Source organism: Culex quinquefasciatus, chromosome 1 (assembly GCF_015732765.1).
Source record: "Culex quinquefasciatus strain JHB chromosome 1, VPISU_Cqui_1.0_pri_paternal, whole genome shotgun sequence".
Lineage (NCBI taxonomy): Eukaryota > Metazoa > Arthropoda > Insecta > Diptera > Culicidae > Culex > Culex quinquefasciatus.
In genome coordinates, this window is record NC_051861.1 from 48299715 (window position 1) to 48317478 (window position 17764).

The window sequence follows — 17764 nt, forward strand, 5'->3', positions numbered from 1 at the left end:
CATTGGCAAAGTCACATAAAACAAGTAAAACTTCTAACCCATAAATTTTCCAAAACATTAAGAGTTCTTCTTTCCAATGCTTTTTAAAGATCAAAAATTGGTTGAAAAATGGATTTTTGGTGATTTTTCAAATCGAAGCCCGTCTAAAGGCGGGGTTGGGTTGTAGAGGGTTATTTGAACTTAGTTGGTTCAATTACAAAAACCTTGGTTTTTGCGCACTTTGTGTTCAAAGATCATAAAATTCATATAAAAATTCGTTGGCCCATACTTGGTTAGGGGTGAGGATGGCATCAATCACTTAGGTGGATTAAGTTCATGAGTGTCAATTTCTAAACAGATTTGTTTAACAAAAAAATACAATAAATTTATCTAAGAACATTGAACGTTGAACCTCTAGTTGCTGATAATACAGCGAATAAAAGAATAAGAACCATGTAGTTTTCTCAAGAATGAATTAGACTATGACAAACGTACCCTTTTTGAATGTTTGCCAGCTTTGTTTGTTTGCCTTCATTTGTTTGCAGTAACGTCAGCCGGCATACATTTTGATTTGTTTGCTTTTGTTTATTGACCTTCGTTAAGTCTCACCTGAACTGCCCTCCATTTTGTAATGGCAATATCTCAGCAATTAAAGGTTCACTTTTCGATATTAAACAACAAAAATTCGTAAACTTTACTGAACTCTTTGAAAGAAAGCGTTTGAACATTTTGAATACATCAATAACTACAACTTTGCTGGACACACAAAAATGATAATGTAATTCCTTCAAAGATACAGATGTTCAAATATTTTCGTAACATTTTTCAATTCAATTTATGGACGGCTGCACAACAGTGTAAGGAGCTTTGTATGGGTGATCCAATGACACAAAATGGCATTTTTAGTAACAGGGAAGGCCCTACTAAATTTGAGCTAAATTCAAATTCAAATAAATAACTGTCAAATTGCTCACTTGTCAAAATTGCTCAATTTCGAAACAAATTTCTCACTGGGAATGAACCCAAAATTCAAGTGATTCATTAGGGTGATGCCAAGTTATAATTCCTTGAATTATTAATCACACTTCAGTGACGTTTTTTAAATAGCAATAACTAAAATTTCATTGGACCAACCGTACTGAATTTTGATTAAAATTTGGAAAAAATGAGGAATTAAAACAACATCGAACTGAGAAATTTTTATATTCATGCAACTGATTGTACGCCGTTACACCACACCCTTGTAGACTTTTCCATCCAACCCACACAACTGCTTGTCAAGCGTTGGAAAAACTTTTCTCCCTGATTGTTTGTTGCACTGTGGGAAAAAGTTTGCAAAATATACTAAAAAAAAATCTGGGCTGTTTGACCTTACACGTTTTTTCTTGTGTGTGTGTGTGTGGCCCAATCCAATACCCGCTAACCGGTAGCGATATTATGGGAAAGTATAGTTTGTATCAGACTTTGTATATGCCGAATGCTGATACAACTTATCTCAGTCCCGGGTATTATGTGGTGATAGCCCTCGCGCTGCTTCCAACGACCCGTTTCAGAATGAAAGAGCTCCTTGCGGTCCAATTCCGAGGTCGCTGGGCATTGTTCGGCCCCGCCTAAACATAGAAGCAAGCATCTGAAGGAAACTAGATCTATATTTAGACTTCCAATCCCGTCAGGCAAATCAGGGATCAGCGCGTATTTAATATGAGAAGATAACATTTTTCAACACTACGGATCAATTCACTGCTAGAGTGCAAACCTTCTGATGGCCGATTGCATAGCGTCTCGGACCACCAATCCAGAGGTGGGAGTTCGAAACCCACCTGATTCATTTTCGTTTTTGTTCATATTCAAAGTTCAAACTCCTGATTATAAATTTCAAAGGTACCGGTCGGGATTTGAAACCTGAACCTTCTGCTTATGAGGCACTAAAATTTAAATCAATTTTCTGTTAATTTTAAAAATAAAATATAGCTGACCATGATTTAAATATTTCCTGCGCTGTTCTCCATTAGCATTCCATTTTCCCTCCACGAAGAAGACTGAAAACTTTTTCTGTGGTGCAAATTTCCTCACGCCCCCCCACAAGGGACTTTAGCTGGACCTGGCAAATATTCCCCTCATCACAGCCTAGTGGACCACCCTCCAACTGGAGGCAAATAAAAATTCAATTATCGGTTGTTCAATGTAATTGCAGCGAACGCGGGGGTGGATGGGGGGGGGGCATGGAATGAAGACGAATTGCCCTATCGGGTCCGATTCGTTTAAGTGGTTTTGCGAGAGAAGGGAGGCAGTGTTGATCGATACCGACGTCAGCCTAGGTTTTTTTTCTGTTCACAACTTTTTTTAAGATAATGGGTCTATCGGTGGGCTCTGATATTCTGCGGTTTCAATCAGTGTGTTTTCCCAGATTGTTTGCAATGCTAATGGAGTAGAAGGATTAAAATTAAATTCGCTGTTTGTTAAAAAATAGAAAAGAAAAAGTTTCTACAGTACTGATTTTATAAGTTATCGATTGTAGGAAAACTTTCATAATTTTTCATGTTAAAAAGAGTTCCTAAACTCGAACAGTCAGAAACAATTCATTTCCAACCCATCCAATGTTTCAGTAATGCACTTAAGTGCACATCACCTGACGTGATTTGATTATGTGAGCATCCAGCTTGCAATAAATCCAGACAGAGGTCAGTATGAGAAAAATGCAAACTCTCATGGCCGGTTGGTCTAACCCTTTATCCATCCACCTGTCAAATCCAAACTAATATTACTTAGAGCCAACAAACAAACGTCATACAGCAACAGTCAGTTTTCCTCTGGTGTTCGTTCAGTGGAATAACGGTTCAACCAGTACCTTTTTTTCTCTCCCTCTACCTCAACTTACAATCCATGGGAGGGGAAAGGATGCACTGCTTCCGGTGTCGTACCAAGAAAACAACAACACAAGAATCTCACTCTGCGCTGAACTGCACCGCTACTGGCAGCATTCGAGTTCGTCAGTCCTTCGTCGTTGCTTTCTTTTCCCTCCTAACTCATCCAGACACAAGCCTGCAAATCCATTCACTTCATTGTTACATAAATGTCAGGATGGATTGGAGTGTTTGTTTAGTAAATTGAACGAATCAGTTTGCAGTGAGCGATTTTTTTTTGTACTGTTTCTTTACCATTTTCCATCATGTAACATGGGCAAACACCTAACAGTCACTGTCGCATAGGACCTCCTCCTCCCCCACTCACTTTATAGGATTGTTGTTTATGTCCTCTCTGTGTTTGCGAGTATGCAAACATGTATGTTGCTGCGAGCTTTTGTGTTTCATATTTCCATTACGATTTCAATTTCAGCTTGATTGGGTGCAATGTACTTTTAGGCTTTGAAGCTGTATCGGAACACTCTTTGCAGCTTTTCGTCCGAGCAAACAACGTGGCTGATTAATTGATTGATTGTGGGTTTTCGGTGAATATTTGAATTTTTGAAAATAAATTTGAGCTGGAAATAACTGTTTAGCAATAACGATGAAAAATAAAAATCAGTTCGAAATATCATCTTAATTTTAGTTCAGTTGTGCTGAAAACATACAAAACAAAATCATTTTATGTTCAAATTGAACCAAGCGTGCATGCTTCAGCAGGTATTAGACTATGAAAAAAAAACCAACTCGCACTTTTGACAGTTTGTCTGCTTTGTTTGCAGAAACGTCATTTTGAGCTGTTTGCGAGTTTGCAGAAATCATGTTTGGGAGTTTGGCAAACTTTCAAACACGAAAAAGTGTAAGTTTGTTTGTTTGTCATAGTTGGCTTTAAGCTTGACGCAAAAAAAGCAAAGCAATCCACTTCAACGACCACCGGGTCTTTTGTCGGCTCTGTTGCAAGTTTCTGCTCATTTCTAGGCGTCTGTAGGTTATGTGTGGTGAGTCACCCAAAACCTCTTTTACGCAAATGGACCGACGTTTTACTTCCCCATCCTATAGAAGGCCAGGAGGATAAGGCGGGAATCGAACCCGCGCCCCATAGCAACTTAGGGATCGGCTGCCGATGCCGCTAACTACCGCGCCACGATACCCTTAAGCTTGACACCTGCCTCTTTAATTACTTTAATTGTTAGCTACCAAAATACGGCATTTTATTTATTTTTTCTGCTATACAAGAATTCTGGGTGCTGAATAGTGGTTCGCAAAACGGCCTCAATTTTGAACTGTCAAAGTGGAACCAATTTACTGTTCGCCAAAAGTAGAGAGTATTGTTATCGATCATTAAAACAATTTTGTTTGCAAGAATAACAAATTTGTGGCTGTTGAGGACCTGGAGTTGAAGTCAAGAAATCTTTTTATAATTATAAATGGAAGTTGTTTATGGAGTCGATGTGGTTGTATATATCCAGAACCTGTCTTAATTGTTTGAGCGCGTTTGAAACCTACTGGTTAAGTGACAATCTTCTCAGTTTGTTGGATCAGCTTCGCTAGAATTAGCGATGTTTTTTCGCTGTACCAGGAAGAGCTGCAGGATTCCAAAATCAGCTAGGGAAATATTCGGCGATAACGCAGAATGACCCGTCACCCGTAAAAAAGAAAATCATCTTCTAACCGATCAAAACTTGAAAACACACAAAATTTTATAGCAAAGTAAAAAAAATAGACAAAATAAAACACATACCACTGATTATGAAACAGCTCACTTACCAGTAAGAAAAAAATCATGCTTGTGCTTGAACAATATTTTGAAGATGAAAACAAAGTAGGATCATTCGGAAATCACGTTACGCATTCTCTCTATTCATCACCCAGCAAAAATCTAATAACGGTTATTTTAACTTTGAAAATACAAACATTTTTATTTTGTTACCATTATCACCGAGAAAAGGCTATAAATTCATTCATTTTATGTGTGTACACGATTTATAACTTCTAAATTTTGCTTGTCCTAATTTAAATTTCCGGTTTGTACTACTCCTTTCGCTGATAAAATAAAGTCTGACAAACAGGATATCGAAGCCAGATAAAATTACAACTGAAATAACAATAACAATCTATTAAATGATCCTTCCAGTAGTATTTTCAAATACCTACAGCAATTCCCCACGAAAACAGTATCATTCGAAAAAAAAGTTTTTCGATCAAACCAACTGAAAAGAGGGTTTCTTGGCCAAAATAATTAGACCCGTATTTTTTTGGTCATTAGGGCGACTTATGCCGTGTTAGAGTGGCCTTTATCATCGATTTTCGCAAAAAAAAACGAATTTTCAATAAATCAACTCCATTTAAATCAATTTTGTCTCTCTTGAACGCAAATGACAGATGATTAGTTGGTCTTTCAAATTAAAAAAAAAGTTTAAAGTTTAAACAATCTAGCCAAACATTTGACAAAAGTCTAATGAAGACTTTAATCGATTTTTCAATTTTCAAAACCAACAACATTGTTTTCAAAATCTATAAAAAAAAATATTGAAAACTTTGGATACATTTTCAAATTTTTCTTATTTGAAAACACAGAGTTACCGGATTTGTTAACAGAATTTCTATCTCAGTACTTTTTCATATTATGTTGAAGAATAATTAAGAATTCTTCAGAACATTTTCAGTGGAAAGGACTCTCGATTTTGCAATACGCTTGTTATTTGTCACAGTTGGCTCCATAACAGTACTTGCAGCATTGCCAACAAATTGAAATTCGAGGCAACATTATCGAGTGCCACCTAACGAGTACTTTCGCTGAAATTGAGCCCCCACGAGAAATCACTTTTCAAAAGAGATTCTTCTGAAATAATGCGTACCGTACAAATCAACACTTTGTTAGTCCGCGGCACAAAAGACTCGGCAACAAATCGATTTATCTAGCTGAAGGATTCTTTGTTGCGGATTGCTGTTGTGTGTTGACTCGAATGGCCCCCTCCTATTCCGGTAGCAAACATTTGCGCCGAAAGTTTTGCCCGGGAATTGCGGAGACCGTGACACACCACCAACCACTCACTCACACGGAATCGAATATGAATGTTTGTTTAGGGTACACGCACCAAAGCTCTGGCAAAAGGGGTAAGCCACGCTCGTACGCACAGCAGCAGCAGCCTCGTCAGCATCAACAACATCAGCCCAATCCATCATCGATGAGTCGGCCTGTTCCCGGCGTTGTGAAGAGGGAAAAAGAATTACTCACCGCAGCCCCGGTGCATTCGCGGTGACTTTTTATGCGATTTTTGTTTTAAAAAAATCATGGGAATAATTAAATTGATTCCGGCGAACACAAAAAAAAGGTTTGCAATCCTATTTTGGTCAGCTAGTGTCAGTGCAGTTGGTAAAGTTGCCAAACCAAACTTCAGCATTAGGAACGTTCGAGTTCAAATCGCACGTTTTCAAAATTTTTGTTTCAAATTTGTTGTTTAAAATTTCACCGTGCAACCGCATTCGTTGGTCATTCCGATGAGGTCATGTCCCGCAACGGACCGAGCTGTCCGATGTTCCGAGAGACGGCTCATCTCGGAACGAGCAGCACTACGGCAATCAATTACACCAAGATCGGCGGCCAAGAGCCGACACTAGCGTGAACGGCACATCCATTCCGGAATAAAACAACTTTGTGAACAACAATGAAACGCGGTGCCACGTGTGGGTCTTGTTGAACAAAAAAACTTGCACCTTTTTCGAGAACGGGCCAATCGGTCCAGTAGCAGCAGGACGAGTACGGATGCATCGAATATTCTGGAAAACATGGCTAGCAAGCGAGTATTCCACAACGATGAGATAACCAAATCGTTGACATTGTGCTTAGTTGTCACAATCACTAATTTGATTGAGTTATGGTTGCCGAATATATTTATAAAACTAGGTGCAAAGTTGCCACACTTACTACATTTTTTGTCATAGAAACTGCACATTTTTTTTCGCATTGTTCTCAATGCGATAAGATAGCAGAACCTCAACAAATTATGAAACGGATGCGTCCGGGGAGACAAAGTGGCAGACGGTTCCGCTTGTGCAAACAGTAATTCATCATAAAATTCGATCGATAATCCTTTTTGGCCAGCAAGTTGTCACTGTCGTGAGCCGCAAGCAACAATGTCAAGACGTAACGTGACGACGAAGCGAGGCAAACTTCTACCTGCGTCAACAGAGTGACGACCCCTCCCTCCTAATTTGCCAAAATTAAGGGGCGAAATATGTGACAAATTTTCGACCAGGGCAATTAATCATGACTCGGTTTGAGGAGTCATCATCAATCAATGAAGGAGGTCGCAGTTTTGAGAATTCTAAATATGCTCGAATTTCAAGTTTCCATTGTGGTTTTGGTTAGCAATTCTAAAGGAGCTATTTGATATCTTACCATTTTATACGCAAGCTTTATCTTCTCCAAACTAGTTACAACCGCAAAAGTAGCTCTGAACTTAATTGCATCAACCAAAGGAAACAGGAAACGGATAAGGGCTTACTTTAGAAGACAACCAGACCGCAACCTGAACCATTATGCCAGAGCTCGTTTGCTGGCAAATTATGTTCATTGAGACTGTTACTTGTCTTTTACCTAGTACCTAAATTTATAACGGATTATAAAAAGTGTCATCGTCATGCTCATTTAAACTTGAAACAATGGACTAATGCTTGGCTTTTTATTTTATTTCTTTTCAGGTAAAAAGCCCTGTGACCGGTGATATCGTACAGCGTAGCTTGCATGAAATTTCACTGGCTTTGAAGTTCATTCTCAAAATAGTAAGACAACAAAAAAATGAAACTAAATAGAAAACATGTTCTCAAGATACTTATTTCCGAATATTTACATTCATTTTTGTGAAAAACTTTTAAATTAAAAATTTCTTATTTCAGGTCTTGTTTTAAATTTCAATGTTTTTTTTATTTATTATTTCTTAGCTATTAATAAATTTGAAAATGTTCAATTTTCATCCGTATTTCATCGACCTACTCTCGAGATCACAGTTCTGCTCAACCTCACCGGAAGTGTGTCATCCTACACTCAATCAACAAAACCCACTAATGCATAGTGTATCACAAGAAGAAATGGAAACGAACGGAATTAAGCACCAAAACAACAAATCGTTTCGTTGACACTCTTACACAATGAATCCGTTCAAAGTGCGTTAACTTTCACCCCTGCCCCTTCAGAATGACTGTTTTCCTTCCGCTCAAATTAAATCGGTCGTGGTCGGTCGTCCCAAGGCAAAACCCCCGGACTTATGACGAAAGCAAACCGAAACCGTCGGATTAACGTTATTAAACGTGACATATCAGTCCGATACCCCTCTCTCATAAGTCGATAATGCTGTGGCAGTGGGATGCTGAAGGCGTTGCTCTCCGGGGCCAAAGCAAACAAATAAGCTGAACGCTGCTCCTTCGACTCCTACACGTGCCATGCCACACGGTTTGCTGGCCTTGCTTGCTTTATTTTTGGGCAGGAAACTTTTTTCGGGAGAAAACCACTCACGTCGACACGTCCTCGTATGTAGGCGCCCTTCCGAGCCAGATTGCTACGGGGGATAATGTCCTTGTCACGAATTATGTTTCAATGGCACTCAGGACGATTATTGATAACAAACAGACCAGGGCGAACCAAGGTATTAGCAGGATTAGGAGCTTGGCCCGCATGTGCTTTGTATTGGATTTGTAAACAATAACCTTTGCATGCCACGAGTAAATATATGCACATGAAATTTATTTTGAGATTGTCAACAGAGAAATGTAAAACACATAATTTTGAAATTCAACATTAATGAAGTTCAACAAATAATTCAGTTGGGTCATTCTCCGCCAACTCACACAGCAGTTGCCCCGACCCCTCATCGATTTTCGTGAAACTTTGCTCTAAGGGTAATTTTGGTCCCTGATCACGAATCCGAGGTCCATTTTTCGATATTTCGTGACGGTGGGGCGGTACGACCCCTTTCATTTTTTCTGGTTTTTTACTAAGACACGTTTTTCAGTGATTTGTAGCTCGCAACCGTGAAGAGATAGAAATTTGGTGTCAAAGGAACTTTTGTGACGCCCGATTTGATGGCGTACTCAAAATTTCCAAAAAAAAACGTAATTTTCATCAAAAAAGTTTTAAAATAGTATTGAATTCGCTGCCATTTCCCGTTACTCAATTGTCAAAAATCGTGAGACATGTCATTTTATGGGAAATTTAATGTACTTTTCAAATCTAAAATAACCCAGAAGGGTATTTTTTTCATTTAGAACAAAAATTTTCATTTTAAAATTCCGTGTTTTTTCTAACATCTCAGGGTTACATTTCAGAGTGTAACAATGTTTTACAAAGTTGTAGAGCAGACAAAACAAAAATTTTGATATATAGACATAAGGAGTTTGCATGTATTCTTTACGAGTTATCAGAATTTTACAAAAAAGTTTTTTGAAAAAGTTATGATTTTGACCAGTTTTTTGAATTTTTTATTCCAAAAACTCAATTGTGTGCTTTTGAAAGTATTTTTTCGGAAAGCTCAGCTAATTTTGCATAAGAATGACCCCTTGGATGATTGTTGGATTTTTGTTTTTGTCTGCTTTACAACGTTGTAGAACATTGTTACACTCTAAAATGTAGCCCTGCAAAGTTAGAAAAAAAAACACGTAATTTTAAAATGAAAAATTTTGTTCTGAATGAAAAAAATACCCTTCTGGGTTTTTTTCAGATTCTAGGAATACATTAAACTTCCCATAAAATGACATGTCTCACGATTTTCGACAGTTGAGTAACGGGAAATGGCAGCGATTTTAAAACTGTTTTTTTTTGCAATTCCGTCGTGAAACTATTTACTTTTCCTGTCATTCTTGAACGAGAAATAGCCTACTTTTCTGTACCAAAAATAACAGAATCGAATAGCAACACTTTTCAAAATAAATGCTGAAAAGTTCTACTTTTCAGCACTCAAATGGGTGCTGAAAAGTTGAACTTTTCAGCACTTGTTCCGAAAAGCAACACTTTTCAACATTTTTTTGATTTAAACGATTTTTTGACGAAATACATGAAAATTTGACATAAAATTTCACCCAGTGTGTGTTTTTTGGAATTGCAAAAAATGTTGTATGGAACTCGTTGCAAAATTTGATTTTTTCAGCACTCTTCGTTATTATCCAACTCGGTGAACCTCGTTGGATAAATGTACGACTCGTACTGAAAAAATCCTCTTTTTTTCTATCTCTTCACGTTTGGGAGCTACAAATGAAAGTGAAAGGGGTCGTACCGCCCCACCGTCACAAAATATCGAAGAATGGAACACGGATTCGTGATCAGGGACCAAAATTACCTCTCAGAGCAAAGTTTCACGAAAATCGAAGAGGGGTCAGGCAAGTTGGTGTGAGTTGGTGGAGAATTACCCAGTTATATGTCAGTAGCTGCCCCAACCTCTACCCGATCTTCGTGAAATAATGATCAAAGGTGTAAGATTAGTTTCTAATCAATAGTGCACGTTCAATTTTCCATAACTTTTTCGTACATCCTCAAATTTGTGAACTCCCGAAAAACGACATGAAATTCAACAACAACAACAAGATCGGTTTAAGACATTAGTGCCAAGCTTCAATAATAATTTTGCTAGATTTTTCGTGATTCCCAAAAAAATAAGTTGAAACCGTTGAGTTTGCCAAATCCACCGGGATAATGCTCGCTTTCGTTAGAAGCGGTTAAAATTTGTCACTTGAGCAATTCTACACGAAATCGGTATTTTTTTGAATTTTAATTTTTGTATTTTTTAATGCGACTGAAACTTTTTTGGTGCCTTCGTATGCCCAAAAAAGCCATTTTGCATCATTAAATTCTCCATATAACTTTCCATACAAATTTGGCAGCCGTCCATACAAAAATGTTTTATGAAAATTCAAAAATCTGTAACTTTTGAATGAATTTTTTAATCGATTTGGTGTCTTCGGCAAAATTGTAGGTATGGATATGGACTACACTGAAAAAAAATGATACCCGTTAAAAAAATTTTGGTGATTTTTTATTTAACTTTTTGTCACTTAAACTTGATTTGCAAAAAAACACTATTTTTATTTTTTTTTATTTTTTCATGTGTTTAAGAGGACATCAAATGCCAACTATTCAGAAATTTCCAAGTTGTGCAAAATATCTTTGACCGAATTATGAATTTTTTAATCAATACTGTTTTTTTAAAAAAATCGAAATATCGTTCGTAAAAAATTTTCGGCTTCATTTTTCGTTGTAAAATCAAATTCGCAATCAAAAAGTATTCCAGTGAAATTTTGATAAAAAGCACCGTTTTCAAGTTAAATCCATTTTAAGGTGACTTTTTTGAAAATAATCGCAGTTTTTCATATTTTTAAATTAGTGCACATGTTTGCTCACTTTTGAAAAAAATGTTTTTGGAATGTTATTTTTACCGTGTATCATTTTTTATCAGTGTAGTCCATATCCATACCTACAACTTTGCCCAAGACACCAAATCGATCAAAAATTTCCTTCAAAAGATACAGATTTTTGAATTTTCATAAATCATTTTTGTATGGACGGCTGCCAAATTTGTATGGAAAATTATATGGAGAATTCAATGATGCAAAGTGGCTTTTTTGGGCATACGAAGGCACCAAAAAAGTTTCAGTCGGATTAAAAAATACAAAAAATGGAATGACCGAAATCTGAGAAAACTGCTCACTTAATAAAAATCTTTTTGCCATATTGGTCATGTCTGTAGCATAGCAACCTGAACGAAATTTTAATGAAATGTTGTATGAGGTGTGGCAGAATTGCATGGACTTTTTCGAATTCAGTTTTATATCTCAGTTTTGAAATCGAGTTTTGTGGATATGCAAACCGAATTTAAGATATAATTGTTAGCAAAAACAATGCATGTTTTCGAAATTGTCAACATTGATTATAGGATAGTTACGCCTTTACATATCATTCTTCGCAATATCGATGCAACTGATTGTCAGACAAAGAATCCTAGGCTCCCCACTCAATACACACTCGCCAGAATAAATATTGACCTTGGTCAGCCCGAAATAAGGCCCCCATCACGATTCGATTCTGGGGGTGATCTCGAAACCCTTCTTTTCTCAGCCCTTCGCCCCAAATCCGTTCCACGTTCCATGTTTCGCCCGACAATGTTGCACTGCCATCGAAGCTTTGTTTATAGGCCATCGTCCGCCGATCGCTTTGGCCGCCAGCAGCAGTAAACGGTTCGGAACTCGAAAGCACACCCCAAAAGTGCTCCTTATAAAAGCTGGTGATTACACTGGTTCTAGTAAAAAAAATGTTATTGAGGTTTGGTCATTTGACAACAACATTTTTTTCTACCGGGAGCCGTGGTGTAGGGGTAAGCGTGGTTGCCTCTCACCTAGTTGGCTTGGGTTGATCTCAGACGGTTCCGGTGACATTTTTCGAGACGAGATTTGTCTGACCACGCTTTCCGTCGGATGGGGAAGTAAATGTTGGCCCGGCCTAACCTAAAGGGCTAGGTCGATAGCTCAGTCCAGGTGTAGGAGTCATCTCCCTGGGTCCTGCCTCGGTGTAGTCGCTGGTAGGCAGTTGGACTCACAACCACCTAGTTTCGAGTAGCAATCTCGCAATCGAGAACGCCAAGGCAATACATTTTATTTTTTATTTTTTTCTAATACTTTTTATTTCCAAAATTAAAACAAAGACTGATTTATTGCGCTAAAAAAACCAATTTTTCCGAGCCAGTGTCATCTTCCACAGCTGCGTTCTTCACGGAAAGCCTCTCTGGCAAATGTTGATCCTTTCCGCGGCCTGCCATAAAATGCGATGCAGTCGGTTCGTCCGGATGGGGCTGGCAGAATTTGTGGCCCCCAAGAATCATGAGCCGTGCGCGCGCGTACAGCAAGGATTATAAAAATATTGTTCGATACGATGCCCGAACCCATAAAGCCGCTGGACACGTTTTGATGACGGGTTCGGGAAGTTTGCTGACCGTTTTGGGGTTGTTTTTGTTGGGTTTTTGTTCCGCGGACCACGCCAATCTGTGAGGTAAAACTTTCCCAAGTGCCGATAATTTAACGAGGTTAGCTTTAACGACCATACACAGATGCTTAAGCGTGCCCGGTGGAGAGCTTGCGGAATGGAAATCTGGTTAAAGGCACTGCGAAGGCACTGTCAATATTGGGTATTATGGCTCAGAATTTTAAATTATTGGGTTAAATAAAATCGAGTCTGTTGGAACGATCACTCGTCAACGTGCCTTCCGAGTGAAGATGCTATGGAAAGAAAGTGAGACTCAAATCTCCTTCAGAAACATTTTTGCAAGTGAATGCAGATTTGAAATATTCTAAGGATGATTCCTCCAACAACATCGTATTTTGATACGTTTGTAATAAATGTCTTCGAGATTTTCGCTTCTATGCCCTGTCATACATAATAGAACTGTGGATTCTGCGCTTTCCCTCGTTACAATCCACCATCGCAAGGATTTGCTTCCTCTTGATGACTCCTTCAACGACGACGATGATTGCTTCCGTTAGAACGGTCGTCTAAATGTTGCTTCGCCGCACCCGTTCTACCCTCAAAAGGTAGACCTCATTCAGTGAGAAAGGTATGTACTAGTAGGTGCCTCGACTATGACGCCATCTATGGTAGTGTGAACAGATAATTACGTTGTTAACATATCCTTTTCCTGGCGAGGACGAATAAGGTAGAACACAACAACAACAACAGCAAAGAGTTGGTGGAAGATGTCTTGCAAGTGTAGCAACCTTTGAACCTGCTGCAGCAACTGATTATTTGCACTGAGCCTTTCATGGTTGGAGACCGAGCAGGGATGTATTCTGGGATCGTTACTAGTCAGTTCTAATGTGGGGTCTAAATTTCTACCTTTAATAAAATTTAAAGAAATCAAGATGAGAAAGGCCAAGCTGTGTAACAAAGTTCACCGAAAGCACTCCTGAACTTCCGGAAGTAAGACGACATGTCCCGAAGACCCGAGCCGGGGGCATCAAGTTCATAAACATGCAAGCTTCCTCCAACAGTGGAAATCCTGCAAGTCAGCGAGCTTGGCAGGTGTATGATTACAGTGATGTCGTAGCGTGCCTTCTATATCCAAGAGACTACACAGTTTCTCGATACCCCACCCACCCTCTAGAACGTATAGAAAGGAAGGTAGTAGTTTGCGCAACATCCACCAGGCAAGGAGTACAGGACGACGTGTGGCTAAGAACTTTGAAGTTTCTGCTGCTGCTGATGGTTCTGATGTTCCTGGGTGAGCTTTCCCGGTTTTGCCCGGTTCCCGCCCAGTCCAGACGATTACGGCGAAGGCCTTTGTGGTGGCGACTCCAGAGTCTGCTGCTGGAATGTGAACCCGGCCCAGATTAGCTGCATAGATCTTTTTGATGTATAAAATATGTAAGCTGCACATGATAGCTTCCCGAACGACGACGATGACGACGTTGGGAGCTCCTCCTTCCTTGCGAAAACGTTGCCTGACGGATCCGCCAGCTAAGAACGGGGAATGGAAACCTTATTACATGGCTTCGCATAGTGTTTTGGGGGCATCTCGATGCCGTGAGAGTGTGAGGATAATCATTAAGCGCTTTTGTACACCTCTTGTGCTGGTGCAGTGAGATTTCAGTTTCCTGTGTGCGCCATCATGAACATCATGAACTACCTGGCTGCACTCTGCTGTGCTCAAAGTGGAGATAATTGATGAGCTTCATAGCGCGATAATGGTGTACTAAAAATATCAAGCTAATAGCAGCAGCAGCTTTTTTATGCTCATGGCACAGACAAAATGCGATATTTGCACATCATCGTTGCACTGATGGCCGTATTATGGCACTGCGGAATGGATGATTTTAGGCCAACGGTGGCAAAAAGTGGTGAATTTTGCTTCCGAAACGGTTGAAAAGATAGATTTCTCATCACACTGCATCTATGTCATAAAGTTCTTCAACGTTTTTTTGTTTTCTTGAAGATTAAGTATTTTTTAAATAACTATGTTCCAATATAGGTCTTAACACGCATTACAAAAAAGTGGAAGTATAACGTTAATTACATCAATTCAAAAATTATTCCTTGTGATTCTCAACAAAATGATAGTTCAGAATTTTGAATTAACTCTTGAAAATAGGTTGAGTTGAAAAATGATACACCTCTGGAAAATCGGACCAACAATGAAAACAATAGACTTCCTGCATTAAATAATGTAACAATTTTAGTTTCACATTGAAACCAACTAAAATCCGACTTCCTGGTACACATTTTCCACCGGCTTAGAAGCCACCAAATCCGGAACATACGACCACATAAATTAAATCGCACTAAAACAATGAATCCGCCAAATCCGCAAATCATTGTGTCCCAAAGCGCATAAAACCAGAACATCACATACGCACACCCAGACACACACTCATTCACCACACCACACCATAATTACTTGCTTGCATAGTACAATATAGCGTGCTCGTGCGTGGGACGGTTGGTCCGCGCTCGGTGGGCCATTTGGATGCTAATTAAACCACTCATTACTGGGCTTGGCGACAGTTTAATTCAATACTACCTTCTGTGAATGGACAATTGTGGTGCCATAAATAGGAAAACCCCGGCCAGGTTTTGATGGGCGCGCGCTTTATAGTGGCAGTGCAGATTAGTAAATGGCTGGTGTTTAAGAGAGATTTGTAGCTTTTGCTTGGTTTGTTCTACATGGAGAAAAAAGAGTTCCCAAAAATCGTGAACAAGTTTTGGAACTCATCGACTTCAACATACGCCGGCGCACTCTCCGCACCCACTACTTTCTGAGGGTTCCCCGAGCACTTACGAATTACGGACATCATGAGCCACTATCCAGCATGTGTCGTATTTTCAATTCCTGTTCTGATTTTTTTGATTTCTCTCTCCCTCGCAACACTATCAAAAATCGAGTCCTCAATCATCTTAGGAATTTGTAGCGAAGATCTGTGATATTATTTTTAAGGAAAGTGACATAAATGTTAATCGTTAATTGTAATAATTGTTAGATTTAAGTATGCTCGTCTTGTATCATTGGAGTTTGTAAACTTGTTGATGCGTTAAGACGAGGTGGTTTTGTGCCCCTCTGAGAGGGTGTCCTCTGACACAACTCAAAGGGGCTTTTCCCCACCTCCAAATAAAAAAAAAACAAAAACAAAACAAAACAAGCGTTCATGAAAATGGGAACCACGAACAAAGTGTTCAAATCCCATGGTACGTTTTTGGAAATCGTACCATGGGATTTGAACACTTTGCTCCTAGTTACCATTTTCATGATCGCTTGTTCACGATTTTGGGAACTCTTTTTTCTCCGTGTAGAGGTCGTATCGAGGTGCTTCGATTTGGATGAAACTTTCAGCGTCAAATATGAGCCCTCTACAACAAAGGGAAGTGGGGTAAAACGGGTGATGAATTTCGAGTTACAAAAAACATTTAAAAAACTCAAAATCATCCTCATTTTCGTAAAACTTCATCAATTCCAGCTCTCTTAAATGCATTCGAAAAGCCACAAACATCTCGGAATGGTTAGACTTTTCTCATAGCTTTTGCAAATTACTGCTAAAAATTGTTTTTTTTTTTTCAAAACCTTGATATCTTTTTGCAACAGCCTCCAACACCCATACCCTTGTGGGTCAAAAGTTAGGTAATTTAATGGACTACAAGGCTACGGAATTGACTTTTTGGCCAATCGCAGTTTTTCTTACAGTTTTATGATTTTTCTATTACAAACATTTTACAACTTTAACTTTTGCCCTGTAGGCCAACAAGACGGCACTTTTTTTCTCAATTTTCACATATTCGGAATACTCGGGAAATTCCACGATAGTTTAAGGTGTCGGAGTGATAAATTTGATTTATGATACAAAAAAAAACATCAAACTTTTTGGAGAAAAAAAATGATTTAGTTTACCCTGTGATTAATACGTGTTTCTCCTTATCCGATAAAATGTTATTTTTTGTAATTTATTAAAAATGGCATTTTTCAATCATTTTTTTTACCGTTTTACCTCACTTTCCTTTGTCGTAGAGGGTTCATATTTGGCATGAGTTCATTTCATGTATAGATAAACAAACGCTGAAAGTTTCATCCAAATCGGAGCACCTCGATACGTCTTGTTTCACATTTAATCTAATCTAATCTAATCTAATCGAACACAAGCGCAGCCAGTCCGAAGAAAGCATCCTGGAAGAACTTGTGGTTAGATTACACCCCAAGTTCTTTCTTGTCAATAGTAATAATTGCAGTACATCCGAGTTACCCCGAAAATGTATTGCAAAAATTAAAGCGGCCAGGCCTACTGCGTTGCATTAACCGCAGAGACAGATTCTGTGAACGGACCACATTTCACAGAATCAACAGGGGAGGAAGGATGCGTGGACATACCGTACCAAACGCTCCAAATAAGTTGTGTGTGGTGTGTTAGTGTACGTCTTGTTTCACATTTGCGATGCTTAATGCTTTGAGTTGGCTAGATTAGGGCGATTAGTTCGACAGGTTTCTTTAGAGAATATTTTTTTGGATGCCATCATAGTTTCTCTAGTAACCAATAACAACCCTTGAAATCCGACCAAAACAACAATTTAATCTTTAATCTGGATTAGTAGACAGCCCTGAAGCAGCACACTCATAATAACAGAACCTTGGTTGGTTTAATTGCGGTGACCCCGAGAGCAGACACAAACAGCACACACAATTCAACATGCACAGCTTTTGTGCGATGTTTATCTAGTCAGTCAGTGTGTGTACAGAAAAGTATAACGACGTGCAGTTTTTTTTGTCGCAACGTGTCGTAAGTTCAACAAAAAAAAAACAGGATAATATGAAAGTGAAAATAGTACATTTCCCAGGAAATTACTATCGTTTAGCATGTTTAGCAGTCTG

The 17764-nt window shown here is 38.8% G+C and overlaps 1 protein-coding gene across 5 annotated transcripts in view; it reads left to right on the forward strand.

Moving 5' to 3' along the window:
- The window catches only part of LOC6034954 (alpha-mannosidase 2), a 213071-nt gene that overhangs the window by 29813 nt on the left and 165494 nt on the right, over positions 1-17764 (forward strand). For 3 of the 5 annotated variants that reach the window (XM_038265543.1, XM_038265492.1, XM_038265637.1), the window contains one exon: positions 7587-7667. The exons of the other annotated variants lie outside the window; for them this stretch is intronic. The gene's annotated coding sequence lies outside the window, so the exon portion shown is untranslated. The remainder of the gene's footprint in view (positions 1-7586; positions 7668-17764) is intronic. 5 annotated transcript variants of the gene reach the window in all.